Here is a 16,200-nt window from a genome sequence, read left to right as displayed (position 1 = left end):
AGGAATCATGCAAAGAAGGCAATATCATAGTCACTTTTCAGATATGGAAACTAAAGACTCAAGACTAAATGGCTAGTGTCTTGGAGAGCAGGGATTTAAAGCTTATTTGGCTGATCTGGTTTGCTTATTTCTACTATGGAAGGAAAGGAAAGGAGGAAGAGAGAGAAGGAAAGAAAGGAAGAGGGAGAAAAGGAGAAGATCTAAAAACTTTTCTTGAACTTGCACAACTTCAGGATTTCACCGCTGACATGCATTTTGACAACAATTATCAAAAGAGGATATTATAATTTGTGAGTTTTCAGTTAACCAAATTGTTTGCATGACATGCAAAACATTGATCAGACATGCCCATAATAAGTGAAAAGAAACACTGTAGGCAGATGTTTTTCAAAAGGCAAATAAGGGTAAGCAGAGTGTTGAAGATATTAATTTTCATGATTGCTGCCTTTGTTGTTTTGCTTCATTGTTCTTCACCCTGCCTGGTCTAAAAATACAAAATAACATGAGGGAAATTAGTTTTCAGGGCCAGTTATTTTCTTAAAAGAGATCAGAAAAATGAGAATCAAGGGTAGAATTTCTAGAACATCTCTTTTCCCCTATAGTTTCCACACCTGGCTTCACAGTGGGTATATGTGCCTCTACCTCAGCTTGTCCCACTGACAGGCCACTGGCCATCAAATTCGAAGACCAAGAGATAAACTCAAAAGGAATGCAGCCTAAGAACAACTTGATTTTTGGTGTACTCCAAATTTGTTTTCCTCTTAAAAAATGGCTTCCATACATTTCTTTTTTTTCAGTGAACAATAGCTAACTTTTAAAAGAATAAATGTGAGCCTTCTTGGTCAAGAGTCTGGGAAGAAGAGAAGGCTTTGCCATCTGTGAGTAACACATTATAATAGAATTGTTCTGGGAAAAGTTTGTCCGTGTTGCTTGCCTTTATGAGATGACATTTAAATAAAAGTACTGGTTCACTTTTTATTGATCTTTGTACATTACAAGGCATTTTGAAGGAAAATGTGGTGTGAATAGCAGAATCACGTGCTGTTTGTACAGATGGAGAACCTCGCAGGCTCTGTGTGCCCATCCGTGGTGGCTGTAAGCTATTGAAGGAAATTGGGATCCTGGGGCATCCCCCCTATGCTGTTTATCTCACAAAAATTCAACGCACAGATGCATAGTCATTTCCATAGTCTTTTCATATCAAGATCACAAAAACAAGTTTCTATAGGTATATGTTGCTTGTTGGGGGGGGCAGCTGGGCTATTAATAATGAGGGAGGGGAGAGGGAAAGAGAAAGAGAGAGCACAAGAGCTCACAACTTCGGGTAACATTTTTGAAATTTAAAGCTATCTAATGTTCAAACTTAAGATTTTCTGGCTAGGTGTGGTGGCTCACTCCTGTAATCCTAGCATTCTGTGAGGCCGAGGTGGGCACATTGCTTGACCCCACTTCAAGGCTAGCCTGGGTAACATGGTGAAATCCCATCCTTACAAAAAATACAAAAATTAGCTAGGTGCGGTTGCATGTATCTGTAGTCCCAGTTACTCAGGAGGCTGAGGTGGGAGGATCACCTGAGTTCAGGGAGTCGAGGCTGCAGTGAGCCATGATTGAGCCACTGCACTCCAGCCTGGGTGACAGAGTAAGACCCTGTCTCAAAAAAAAAAAAAAAAGAATTCCTTTGCCTGGAGATGATGCTGATCTTGATTACCCAGTTTCCTTATAAACTATCATGTTAGGAATACATTCACTCACTTACTAGCTGAAGACATATCTAAGAAAATTATATCCTAAACTGGAAAAAGCTGACCCAATTCATGTAGCAGAAGGCTAGAAGGCTGCCCCTCCCTAACTTAGCTGACCAAGCTGAATTCCCAGCCATAATAGGAAGAATATGTTTGTCTCCTTGAGTTACTTCTGCCAAGGTTGCTGAAGTGGGACTCTGCTGTTCCTGATAAGAACCTGACCAGATGCAGCAGGCTAAAGACAAGATAGACTCCAGTGTTGACCTTCACCAAATTTTTCCATATTATAATACCAAAATCACACCCAGGGATACAGAATTAACATGCTAATGAGACATGTGACCCACAGAGAAGCATGTGCTAAAAGTTCCCCACCTTTTCATGCCTACACGTTGCTCCTTTTTCTGCCTCAACTTCTTAAAATGACAACAGCCACACTTTTCAGAGAGCTAGCACCAGAATCCCATTCCCGTGCGCTGCTCTCTTGCATTGCCCGAGCTGCAAGCCTATTAAGCTTTGCTTGAGAAAAATTTCGGTTTGGCGTGGTGTTAATTTCTATTTACATGAGAGCCAAGAACTTAGGGTCCAAACTGTGATAACATAGGTTTTCCTTTCTTACCCAGCCTGTACTCAAACTTCCTTATCTCTTTTTATATTCTTCCTTTTAGCTTGCAGTTTACTACCCAAGGGTACTCACCTTACTTTTAAAATGGAAGTAGACTATTTGCAATGAGAAATCACGTTTTGCAAATATTAAATAAATGTCCCTTACCTTTCTTTTAGAATCTTAGTATCTTGTAGACTTCTACCTTCTGAGCAAACCTTGAGGTTTAAGTCCCAGGGCAAAACAGTAAGCTTAAATAGCAGGCCAAAGGCAGAGTTTTCCAAATTATTTAGTTTATCAAGAACTAAGCCTTGAGATCTCAGATGATTGAGTTGTCTCCCCTAAGGGGGAAGGGACATGGCTACACTAGGCAGTGTAGCTCATAATTAATATGCAAGTGGAGATATTTATAGGGTAACTAAAGGGAGAGAGAGACAGAGAAATGGAGAGACAGAGAAGAAAAGATGAACCTCTAAGAATATGGGGTTTGTTTGAGCCTTTTCTCAAGGTGTATTTATTTTCTTTATGATTTCTATGTAGGCATTCTACAGATCCCTTGGGTTATTCAGGGTAAGATTTAGGACTGTGTATCCATTAACAGACAGAATAAACAAACAAACAACAATAATGATAAGATTAAGGGGATGTAAGGGTAATCCTCTTCCCTTCCCTGAGTTCCAGCATGTATCCTAAAATTAGGAGCTTCCAACTCTTGTAATCTTTTAAGGAGATATTAGGAACATAGCTGGTGTGTGACTTCCTGCCCCCATAGAAGGGGTGACAGGTTCACCTAGGGAAACCAGTGAGAGGTTAATACCATTGGGTTGGCATTTCATCTCTGGGCAGGAATGCATTAGCAATCACCACTCACTTGTCACTCTGCCGCTTATAATTTAGCTTGTGCTTCTTGTCCCATGGATCAGCAAGGCTCCAGCTCTCCAGCACCTCTCATTTCCCATGCAATAGCCAGAGCCTTGTGCCTTCCCAATCAGAGTCCAATTTAAGCTGTTTGTCACTACATCCAAACCATTAATGGAACAGATATTTTGGTCTTACATGGTCCCTTGTGTCTGTTGGTTGTTCAGAACCCAAAAGAGAGATGTCATCAATCAAACCGCCAAATCCCCAAAATGGAGAGCCAGATTTCCACTTTGTTTTTGCAAAAAACTGAACATTTTCTCCCTTCCTAAGGGCTATTTCTAGTGTTCTAATTTCCCTTGGATATGCCGGCAGATGTAAAACTAGATAGGTTAAACCTCTTATGTATTCATTCAGGCTATGTCAAACCCTCAACAAGATGTTCTTCCTCTAGTGGGTCCACAGATGGGGTGCAAGGGCCCATGAGTCTCTTAAATGCAGGAGCATATGCACTTTTTTTCTAGCATATATAATTATTTTTCTAGCGGACAAAACCTTTTCACTGATTCCTAAATACTTCCATAACATAAAAAGGTTCCAATGGGACCCTCGAAGAAGAAACAATTATAGTGTAGGACAGAGGATCCCAGACTTTGTTGCCCTTACCATCTCAGTGTTTTGATGTGCCCCTAGGCTAAAAAGTAAAACCTAAATGGTTCAGCTTGTTAAGTAGCTAGGTCCAAGTAAAAGGTAGAAGGAGAACATGTGGTGAGAGGAGGCTGCTGAGTAGGTATGCCCCAGTGTATGCAAGATCTTTTAACTGCGTCAAACAATTTAAGCTTTATCTCTTGTTTAGAGGATCCTTTGAAGTGGTCTACAAAGTACAGTGACATGATCAGATTTGAGCATTAGCAAGCTCTGTCTGGCTGTAGAGTAGAAAATGGGCTCACAGCAGCAACACTGAAGGTGACAAGGCCAGTTAGTCTCCAAGTATGCCAAATAAGAAGTAATAAGTGGGACAATGTAAAAGGGGGGAAAAGAGGAGTACTAAGTCTTTCTCCTCTCTGTCTTTGAACAATTCTAACTTCCAATAACAATAATAAGAATTGTCTGAGTGAAGACTCATCTACGTGCTAGACCTAGGCAAGGACATTGTACGCATTATGGCAAATTCTTACAACAACTGTGCAAAACTGGTATTTTTTTATTTTAAATTAACTAATGAGAAAATTAAAGCAGTCCTTCCCAAGTCAACTGGTAGGGCTTAGTTTTATGAGTAGAGTCGAGTTTAATTTACTCTTGTATCATTTAGGATTCAGATTAATTTTAGAGCCTTATTGCTGCCAACTTCCTATTCCTTTCATTACTACATTATCATGTTGCATTTCTTACAAAACAACATGAGAAAGTTTTGTAAACTATCCCAGTCAGATATCTAGAAAGTGATGAAGCCAGGATTTAAAGAAAGCCTGCCTGATTCCCAAGCCGGTTCCCATTCTAACACCACATTGCCTCTCAATAATTTTCCTTACATGTTGCTTGAGTCTCATTGGAATGTAAAATGAACTAGGGCAAGATTTTAGTCTACTTTGGCACAATTAATACCCAGAATAGTATCTGGCACACTGTAGATACTTAATAAATATGAGGTGAATAAATGAGTGTTTTTTATTCCCCCCTCATGAGCTGAGTTCTTTGTAGAGAGCTTGGTAGGTGCTTAATCAATCCTACTCTGAATGTACAACCTTCTCCCAGCTTTTGCTGTCTTTGCTGAAGACATATTTTTCACCGCCTTACCTAAGAAACAGACTTGGAACTACTCCAACTCAAGATTATAGACACTCTGGCTTCTAATATCAGAACCCTCCCTAGGTTCACCAGGCTATTATTATCATAATATTTATCCAAATTTTTCCTTTATATTTCTGGATTAAATAATGTTTATGGCCCTAAAATATACAAATTAGAATATGTCAGGATCTTCTAAAAATTATATGTAATATTATAAATCAGTCCTCCCTATAACTTCAAATGCCAAAAACTAAGGAAGTTTGGCTACCTCCTGGTTAGGAATACTCAATCTGGAAGTGTGCCAATCACCAAATGCTAGAAGCAGAGAAGTGGACTCATGGCATTTGGGTCCATGCTAATTGGCAAGCCTGGACATAATTTGACACTGCTTCCTACTGGCACCATGGCTCCTGTCCCACCCAGCTGGTGACTGGGAAAATGTAGTCATAATAGGCAGAGCAGAGTGTACCCGAAGTATCTCTGTGGAGAGAAGGCTCCATGTTATCAAAAAGTTCATCTGTGCCCAAGGGTCCTGAAATAAGCTTGGCCTTGCTTATTTTGTATTCACTTTAGGGCTAAAACCCTAGGACATGCCTCTAGAGTCTTAAGAATGCCAGTATTATCATGGTTTAAACCCAAGTGTTACATGGGTATCAGCAGGGGTGATAAACAGCAATTCAGTTTGTACTACCTGAAGTTGGAAGCACCACCATGAATGTGAGAGGGAAGCAGCACTCGCTTAGTGGAGAGAATTAACTGAAGTGCAAACATCAGTGTCCATGCTGAACAAGTAGAACCTGTAGAGAGGGCAGGCAATGTGCTTGCATGAGTTATGTAGCTGGTGTAGGCCAGTGACCTGGATCTTCCAGGCCAAGATCTTCTACTTGTTCTAAATACACCCCTCAACCCCATACATACACATGCACCATGTTTTGGTGCCACTACTACACACTACTCTGCTACTAGAATAATACACACATGCTAGTCTGCTACTAAAATAATTATCTAAATATGCACTTGCTGATTCTTCAGTCCTTCCCAAATCTCCTGCATAGAGCTTGGTTTGGTGAATGCAACAGTGCCCATTTTGCCCTTACTTCCTTTAAGATTCAAGTTATTTTTAGAGCTTTATTGCTGCCAACTTCCTATTCCTTTCATGACTATATTGTCATGTTGTCTTCCTTACAAAACAACATAATGATGATATTAGCATCATCTTATCTGTTGATTTCAAGGGCTAGGAGTACCTGGTTGACCTTATATGTATTCTTATCCTGGATTTGTGCAGAGAATCATGTAGCTGACTTTGTATCTAAATTACCTACTCTCTTAAAAATCATCAGTTTAACTCTTCAGGTTCATTAGAACAGTGATTTAGGGGTATTCAGTACAGTAAAAAAAAGTTCATTATGTTTTGGGAGCTAGCTTTTGACTCTGTGATGAAAGTCTGAAGCAGAGTAGTTCAGAATACCAGATAATGTGAGCATTAGTAAAAAAAATGTATAGATCCTGTAGTGCAACCTCCTCATAAAAATCTCAGGTTCTGAGGAGAAAGTTAAGTTCACACAGCTGGCTAGTAGATATCTGGGTCTCTAAAATCACCCCAGGCTAGACTAAATATTAAAAATATTTAACAACAGACAGGACACTAGCGAATGACAAAGCCACTGGAATCTACAGATGGCTGGTAACAATGAGTGCTAGCTGTGTATCATTCATGACCCAGACTGGTGCCTTCTTTGAATCTCAGAGCCACTCCACTCATCATCACACTGCGGAGCTAAGCTGTCCATCATCATTTGGTTCCCATGTTCCTAAAAATCTTCAGGTCTTCTCCACTTCTCCCTGGGTGCTAAAAGGGCAACTACAGAGATTGTGAATTTAACCAGTGTGCCTGAGTAAATTGTTTTAAGGCATTTTCTTTTCCTGTAGTTAGAGTGTCTTTTGTTCAGACCCAGATCCTTGGTATTGAACTAAGACTTCCTAAATTTGGTCCAATTTCTCCTCATTGCCACCTCCCACACCATTTTGCAAATGAAGAATCCAGGGCACAAAAATCCTAGTAAGTTAATAGCACCCTTGAAACAGAATCCAGATTTCAGAATCTTCTATCTATTTCTCTTGTCAGCGCCCATATTGTTCTAAGGCTATTTAATAAGATATTATTTGATTTAATACAAAGAATAAAAACAGCAAAGAGTCTCCCTCCCTTCTTTTCAGCATTCCATTTTCCCTTTGTACATCCTCCCCTAAAGAAGTTTTTCTTTTGAAAAGACAAAGTTAACACCCATTTCAAGTGCCCATTAAGAAGAACTTTCCTCCATTGGCTCTGCTAAGCTAATGAAGGGTAATTGCTGTCACCCGCAGACCACAGACTTTAGTACCAGCGAGCCACCAGGCTGATGCTTCCCAGCATGACAACTTACTTCTCTCAAGGATTTCCCCAGGGAATCTATAGTGGCACTTGAAAAGCACATAATTAAGAGCAATAAATAGCAAAATCCCCTAGAGAAATATAAATTATTCATAATAATAACTGTGCAGGATGGCTGAAGGAGAGGTGTTTTTATTTCGTGCAAGAATTTTCTGAATCTGCTCAAATATGTTTTAAAATCTCTCATTTAAAAGACAGTTCTTCCTTTAAGCCAAACATCGTCACTCCTCAAGGATCCTTTAAAAGTCCAAAGTATCAAATTTGGTATTGATTTTTTTCCTCATTCTTCTTTATATTAGTTCTCAAAATATTTTAATCTTATTATACTACTCAGGTCCTACATAACTATTGTTTATTCTTCAGGTTCAGTAGCACATCTTAGGCTTGGGGAGAAGGATGGGATTTGGAGGAATAAAGTAAATGGCATAACTCATTGATCTGAAGTACAATTCAATTTTTAGTTGGGTTCCCCTGAGCAAGTAACAACTGCTGAGCCTCAGTTTCATCATTGATAATTCTGGCAGTAATCCATTCTTCATCACAGGGCATTGCAAGACTTGAAGGAGATGACATGCATAAGTGTATTTTTAAACAATAAAATGCCAAACAACTAGTTAAATAAAGTGTAACCATTTCTGCTGCTTCTATGCATTGTGTTCTACAAGTGTCACCGAATCACTTTTGAAACTTAATTTTCCTCATCTTCAAGATCTTCTTGAGAAGTCTCCTCAGTGATTCCTAGTAGCTTAAGAATCTTTATGTGGAGAATTTTTATATACATATATCTTTTCCTCTCTTGATGGGATTGTGGTCTAGATTTGGGATGCAGACAATATGCAATGTTGGGAGACTTGAAAGGACAATCAGTAAAAAAGAGTACAGGTGTTTCTCCAACTGCTTTTGGTATAGATTCTTGCTATTACAATCTTAAAAGTCCTTTCTCAATAATGTCCAGGGGACTGGCACCTTCAGGCCATGATTATAGTCTCTGCTCTGAAATGTTCCCCATCTCTCTACTTATGTCAAGGCATCCCCTGAAATTTTGGCAGTGTGGAGGAGCTGAGCACAAAGTGTGTTCTCTGCAGGTGGACACATCACAACAAGAAAGGAGAGAGGGAAAGACTGAGCCAGGAGGCACACTCAGATTCTCTCTTTAAACTTTCTAATCAAAGAAGTAAATCCTCTTGCCTTAGGGAGGGCAGCATAAGTAATGAATGTTAAGGGAAATAGCTTTCTTCATGGAAATCAGAAGTAGATGATAAGCATCTCACTCCAACCTTGATCATGAATGAATACAGGATCCAATCTGAACTAGCAAAGCATCAACAGAGACACAGGTCTTCAAGAAAGCCACACTTCAGTTCTGTATAAACTCCACCACACCATAAGAACATTCCATCAAAGCCACAAGTATAGATACAACACCAAAAGCACAATTGATGAATGAATTGATAAGATAAACTTTATTAACATTAAAATTTCTGCTCAAAGACATCATCAAAAGAATAAAAAAAATAAGTCACAGGCTGGGAGAAAATCTTTGCAAAGGACATATTTGATAAAGGACTGGTTTTGTTGTTGTTGTTTTTGTTGTTTTTTGAGATGGAGTCTCTCCCTGTCACTCAGGCTGGAGTGCAGTGGTGTGATCTTGGCTCACTGCAACCTCTGCCTCCTGGATTCAGGCAATTCTCCCTACCTCACCCTTCTGAGTAGCTGGGATTACAAGCACCCACCACCATGCCAGGCTAAGTTTTGTATTTTTTAATAGAGATGGGGTTTCACCATGTTGGCCAGGCTGGTCTTGAACCCCTGACCTCAGGTGATCTGCCTGCCTGGGCTTCCCAAAGTGCTGGGATTACAGGAGTAAGCCACTGTGGCTGGCCAGGACTGTTCTTTAAATATACAAAGAATTCTTAAACCTCTACAATATGAAAAAACAACCAGATAAAAAAATGGGCCAAAGATTTTAGCAGACACCTTACCAAAGAAGATATGCAGATTATGAGTATGCATACTTTAAGAAGCTCAACAATATATGTCATCAGGAAAATGAAAATTAAAATAACAGCAAGATGGCATCACATATCTATTAGAATAGCTCAAATCCAGAATGCTGAGAACACCTACTGCGGGTGAGGATGTGGAGCAATTGAAACTCCAATTCATTACTGGTGAGGATACAAAATAATACAGCCACTTTGGAAGACAGTTTGAAGGTTTCTCACAAAACTAAACATACTCATACCATATGAATCAGCAACTGTGCTGTTTAGTATTTATGCAAATAAATTGAAAACATGTTCACACAAAAAACCTGTACACAAATGTTTATAGCAGCTTTATATTCACAATTGCCAAAACTTGGAAGCAGTCAAGATATCCTTCAGCAGGTGGATGGATGGACAATGGAATATTATTCAGGGCTAAAAGAAATGCGCTATGAAAAAATATGAAGGAAATTTAAATTCATACGACTAAGTGAAAGAAGCCAATGTGAAAAGACTACGTACTGTATGATTCCACCTATATAACATTCCGGAAAAGATAAAACTATGAAGACAGTAAATAGATCAGTGATTGCTAGGAATTAGTGGGTAGGGAGGGATGAATAGATAGAACACAGAGGATTCTCAAGGCAGGGAAATGATTCTTTATATCATAATAATGGATACTTGTCATTACAAATTTGTTCAAACCAATAGACTATACAACACCAAGAGTGAACCCTAATGTACACTATAGACTTTGGGTAATAATAATGCGTAAATGCATCATTTGTAACAAATGTACCACTTTGGTGGAGGATATTGATTATGGTGGGGGCTTTGGGAAGGGGGCAGGGGTAGAGGGTGTATGGGAAATCTCTGTACCTTCTGCTAAATTTTGCTATGAAGCTAAAATTGCTTTTAAAAATAAAGTATATATATTATATATATATATATATATATGTCTGTGTGTGTGCGTGTGTGTTTTTTAAATACCCACAGGAATCTGTTAGTCCCTTCTTACTAGCTCTAATCCCTCAGGAAAGATCTCTAACCAGTGGTAACTGGTGACTCACGACTGAACCATATACATGTCTGTAGTTGGTGATGCAACTTTGTGACAATGCTATTAAAAATAGGAATTTCATGTCACACTCCAAAATGTTAAATTGCTTAATTTGACAGAAGTGTCTTTTTGATAGGCAGCTCTGATTTTTCAGCCTTACCTTGGGAGGACTTATCAGATCAATAAAAGGAAAGAAGAAATATTTCTTGTCTGGGTATAACATTTTCTCAAGTAGAGATTACCTTTCTAGAATAGAATGGAAAATGTTTTCTAATTAAGAGGCTTTGAGAGGTTAAAATGTGTGTGGGCAATGAGAAAGGGATGCTATGTGCATCAGGGGCACCAAGATACAGAGCTGGAGATGCTGAGTTCTGTGGTCATGTGCTGAGCAGGTTCAGCTGTTGGCTGGGATTAACCTAATGTGGGTTTTCCAACAACAACAACAACAACAACAACAACAACAACAACAACAACAACAACGTTTTTTCTAAGCCCTGTATGTGCCTTGCATGTTCTCTTATTATTTACAGATTCCTCATATGAGTACACTTTGAAGAGTAAATGAAGAAAGTTTACATTTCTTTTGGTACTTACTATATGTATATAATATTTTCTCTATTTAAGCTCTATAAAAGTATATAATATTCTTTCTTTAGTGAAGAGAAGCATCAAATCCCCAATGTCTATGTCCTTTTCTACAGATAACAAGTTAATCCAAAAAAAGAGATACCTCTTTACAAATAAGAACAAAAGCAAGAAGTTAAAATTTTGAGGAGCTTGAGGTGTGAACGAAAGTGAGAACTATGTGTTGGGAGAAAATGTGATCACTTGATAACATCCGTCCTCATCTATTTATTTAATATTTAATATATCCCAAATTTGCATACCACAAAACTCCTTTTTCTTTTCCAGCACAATAGTAGATAGTCTAACAAAAATGTCTATGACAGATAGGTAACCAAACACCGCATATTCTCACTCATAGGTGGGAATTGAACAATGAGAACACATGGACACAGGAAGGGGAACATCACACTCTGGGGACTGTTGTGGGGTGGGGGGAGGGGGGAGGGATAGCATTGGGAGACATACCTAATGCTAGATGATGAGTTAGTGGGTGCAGTGCACTAGCATGGCACATGTATACATATGTAACTAACCGGCACATTTTGCACATGTACCCTAAAACTTAAAGTATAATAATAATAAATAAATAAATAAAAGATCAACCCCCCCAAAAAAAGAAAAAATTTGAGAAAGATAAAAACCACCCAGCTTCATTTTCTTACTCTAGAATAGCTAGCCACCTATTCACCCTTTCTATGTTTGAGCAAATCAAGCATCTGTTTTATTCGGTATTTACCAGCAGTAAGCTCAGAACTGAAGATTTCAGGCAGTCCTCTGCCAGGATGACCTGCTCCATGAAGCAACTGGTGCTCATCTCTCCATCGCCCCTCTCCTACTGCCAGAAGTGAGTCTGTTCTCTTCACCTTCTCCCACTACCAGCTCCCCCAGCTCTGCTGCCGGGCCCTTAGGAGAACACACAGCCCACAGGTTCTAAGTGATCTCTGAGAAGCTCAGGGTCTTAAGGTTCAAGTGATCTCCAGACCAGGTCTCTCAGAGGAGCTACCAAATGGATTAAATAGGCTGTTGAGGCTTTGTCTGGAAAGCTATTCACCAATTATAACATGTGAGTGCCAATAAATGTTTATAACAGAGCTCTTTTTTATATTGGTAATTGCTTTCACCTGCATTTGTTGTGGGACTTTGTCTCTCTGTGGAAGGAACCTGTAGATGAACTTGGGAAGATTCAACTCAGCCAAGTAAAAAGTGTGTGTTAAAATTGCTAATTTTTAATATTAAAGCATACTAAATTCTGAAGGTGAGCAGGAATACTTTGAAATCTCCACTTTCCATTCACTGTCAGGTAGTTGATACTAAACTTAACTAAAATAGTTTGAATGCTAAGATTTCTGCATTTAGACTTCCCCTTAAAAAAAAATTGTCTAGTCACTTACTCTTGATTATCTCTGTTTTTCTCACCTATAGGTCTTTAATCCGGAAAGAAAATCCTAAAAATGTGGACTTCCCTCTAGTACATAAACATTAAGCAACTTTGGGTCTGAAAGGGGTAATGCCAATCTCAATTTTACAAAGTGATATTCCTCATTAATAAAGAATACATGAGGCCTTAGGGAAGTGCTTGTTATAAGCGAGCCCTCAATCCAATTGTACATGATTTATTCTAATGTGAGCCTGGGTCAAACATACAAATGTGATGTTTGGGACATCTCATTGCTTTTTCCTGCAGTTTTTTGGCTTATCTTTTTGAGGTTAACCTAGAATGCAACATAAACCATATACAGACTGCTGGGATAAAAATTCTGAACTCTTACCTTAGGGCACCTGATGATTTGGGTCAAATGAATCTCTTTCTTTGACATAATTTGTTATAATTTAGGAGCCCCAGGGCACCCAATCTGTCTCCAGTCATGCTGATAGCTTCATCAACTTCCTAATAAGTGTTTACATAGATGAAGTTGTGTAATACTATCTGATGCCACTGAGCACCACCACTCCCTTCTTGAATTCCCTCTGCCTTGAACTTCCAAGTTCCTGCCTCTGGAGTATTCAGGACAGCTCCTCAGTTCCCCTGAGTGTAAAGAGAGGAGGTGGTAATTAATGCAGTGTCACTTCAGGTACACCAGAGAAGTTCCCTGCAAGCCTTCTTAGACTTCTCTTCCTACATTCACTGTCTTGGCATAGCCAACCACTCTAGAGGACTGTTTACTTAGAGTTGAAAGATATACAGCAGAACACGTATGAAATCTATGAAATATGCACCAAGAGAGCAAATGCGTGATATCAGTGGCATAAAGGCCTCCTCACTCCCCCTGGAATACACACAAGCCTCTGTGACCATGACCATCACTGCCTGCCACTGTCTCCTTCTACAGTATGAGATGGGGGTGCTTCCTCCTCAACTTCTGCCCAGCTCAAGGCCAACAGACACTCTGCTTTTGAAAGGATTCTAACTCTTAATCTGTGACCAATTTTCATGTTAGAGTTGATGTTTCTCTCTCAAAGAAAAAAATGATGAAAACAAGTGTGAATGATCATAAAAGTATGCAAGTTGATAAGTATTAATTGTGTTAAACCAAAATCTTGGGGCATCAGAGAGCATGCATTTTTCAGTTCTTTTCCCTAATGTGCAATTCCGTGTCTCCTATTCAGACAGAAAGACATGGGCAGGCATTTGCTCAAAGGAAATGGTATTTCATTCAATAGTACTTTACTTGGGAGATTCAATCTCTGGGCACCAAGAGTGAGGGGGGAAAAAGGAGAAGAAGTTGGCCCCTCATATTCATGGGTCCTACAAGGCTGACTGAAAGACTTGAGCATCCATGGATTTTGGTATCCTTGGGGGGTCCTGGAACCAATCCCTTGGTGATACCAGAGATAACTGTACAAGGAGATAGTTTAACATGCTGGCCACTGCTTCTCAGTAGGTCAAGAAAAGACACAGGCGTTTATACTCAATCACGCAGGATGACTCCAGACAGGCTATGCAAAAATGTCAGAACACTGAACATCCTATTAGTGCAGAAAGGAAACAATGGTGATATGACCTTAAATTCTCATAGAGATTTACCGCCCCACATGCTTTTTGGATGCATGTTTCATAGAAGCCATAGAGATTTTCTTCTGAGGCCTGCTATTTATTTTCCTGGATTGCTCCTGTCAACTATGTCCTGTTGGTTAAAGTTTTCACCATAAGAAACTAACCTTCCCATACTTACAGTTCACAACATCCAGTCCCTTTCCTTTGGTCACCTCTCATAAAGTTAGATCCCACTTCCTAAAGAGTGCTGTAGTGTTAAATACACTTCTGAAGGTGGCAGAAGGAGCCAGAGACTGTAGGAATTTGAAAATTTGTTGGCCACAGCATCAAAGGATAAGAGGGCTGATGTGGGGCTGCCAACTGAGTGTCTATCAGAGAAGTGAAGATGATAAAATCTGACAAGGCACACAACATGTTTCTAAAAGAAATAATTTTACATGTAACTGAGCAAGGAAGACATGCTTGACTACTAAATCCTCACTTCTGCCACTGATCCTGACATAGTTGGTACTTATAACTTTGTTCACCTATTTCCAATTCCATAACCCTTTGCTATCATTCAGTTAAGGTTCTTACCCTAACAAACTAACCCAAACCTTCATTCCTGAAGAGTACATGATCTTAGTAGTATTGTCTATTTGAGGTTACTTAAACTTCAACTGTTACAAGTGGACATAAGAATACTAAAAGCCCCCTGACAAGATTCCCTGTGTTCTAGTAGCACTCATTACTATCCCTGTTATGTAGCAGCAACCCTGTTATTCATGATTTATTAGATCACTTCAGCCAAAACTGGATTTTTAAAAAACTGTTTACTCAAATACATGAAGAGGAAGTACAAGTGGTTGAGTTCATGCATAATGTCCTACACAGCTACCATCATGATCCAAATGAACAAGCACTGGGGTGGCTGGGCAGAACTACTGAAAGACACACATAGCATAGGTTGCCTTTGCTCCCTGATTATTGAGAACATTCTCCGCAGAGGGATTCTTTTGATGAGCATCCACAAACACCCTCTTGACCCATTCAGAAGAAGTTTATCGCTGTCTTCTTTCTCTAACTTCTTCATTGGTCATCCTCCATTATTTTTCGTTTCAAGTCCCTGACCATTCAGGAAAACAATTAGTCATTACCCATGAATTAATGTGCATCCTTACCTCTAGTTATTTCTTTGTGAAGGCAAAGAGGACACTCAGATGTATCAAATCAATATTCGACCCATTAGATGGGTAGAACAACCTTCAGAGCCACATTTTAATGCGTCTGTAAATCTGTAGCAGTTCATTTCTGTGTGGTGCCAGGATATCTACAAAATCCCCTATAAATGGAAACCAAATTTTTTTTTCTTAGTCAAGTGATCTTAGAGAACTTCCCATTAGTCAGTAAGTATGGGTCAAGGAGAGTTGGTAATGTGTCAGGATTAGGTGCACTAGAAGCATTAACCACCAGTTCATGCACTTATTTGTGACCCTAAGACTTCTCCAAGCCTGATAATGTTTATGTCACTTCCATTTTACAACAGAATACTTTCAGGAATCTCAAATTATTGATGACATATTGGATAACGTTTCCTGCGTGATGGAAAACTCAAGTCAAAGATCACTTGCCATTTTTTTTTCACTGCCACGCATGCTATACCAAGATCTAGTAGCAAATCAAGAGAATATTTTCTGAAAAAGCCATGACTTTGTTTTAAAGCTCTAGAACCTCTGCTGTGATTATTCTATTATGACTGCTATTGGATCCATACAGTGCATCAAACTCTCTCAGACATATTGAGCAACACTGACTTTACTGAGTCATAAGGGCAGACTCAGTGTACTGCAACCTGCATAACATTTTCTTGCTTGGAGCACACCCAAAGCTAGTGATCTTACAGATTTAAAAAGTGGATCAGAGAAGTACAAATACACTCTGGAAAGTGACATATATTACCTCCCAAACAGAACAGAAGAATATTCATTAAACAGCGTGCCTCTTTTTTTAGGTCAAAAAGCGTAAGATGCAGTGACTTATGTTTCACTTTGGAGGTGATATTCCAATATGTTCTAAATAACTCTACATGCAGAAACTGTCCTGAAGTGGCATTCCCTTG

Source organism: Pan troglodytes, chromosome 5 (assembly GCF_028858775.2).
Source record: "Pan troglodytes isolate AG18354 chromosome 5, NHGRI_mPanTro3-v2.0_pri, whole genome shotgun sequence".
NCBI classification, from domain to species: Eukaryota; Metazoa; Chordata; class Mammalia; order Primates; family Hominidae; genus Pan; species Pan troglodytes.
The sequence above is the reverse complement of the archived record's forward strand: the minus strand, read 5'-3'. Positions refer to the sequence as shown.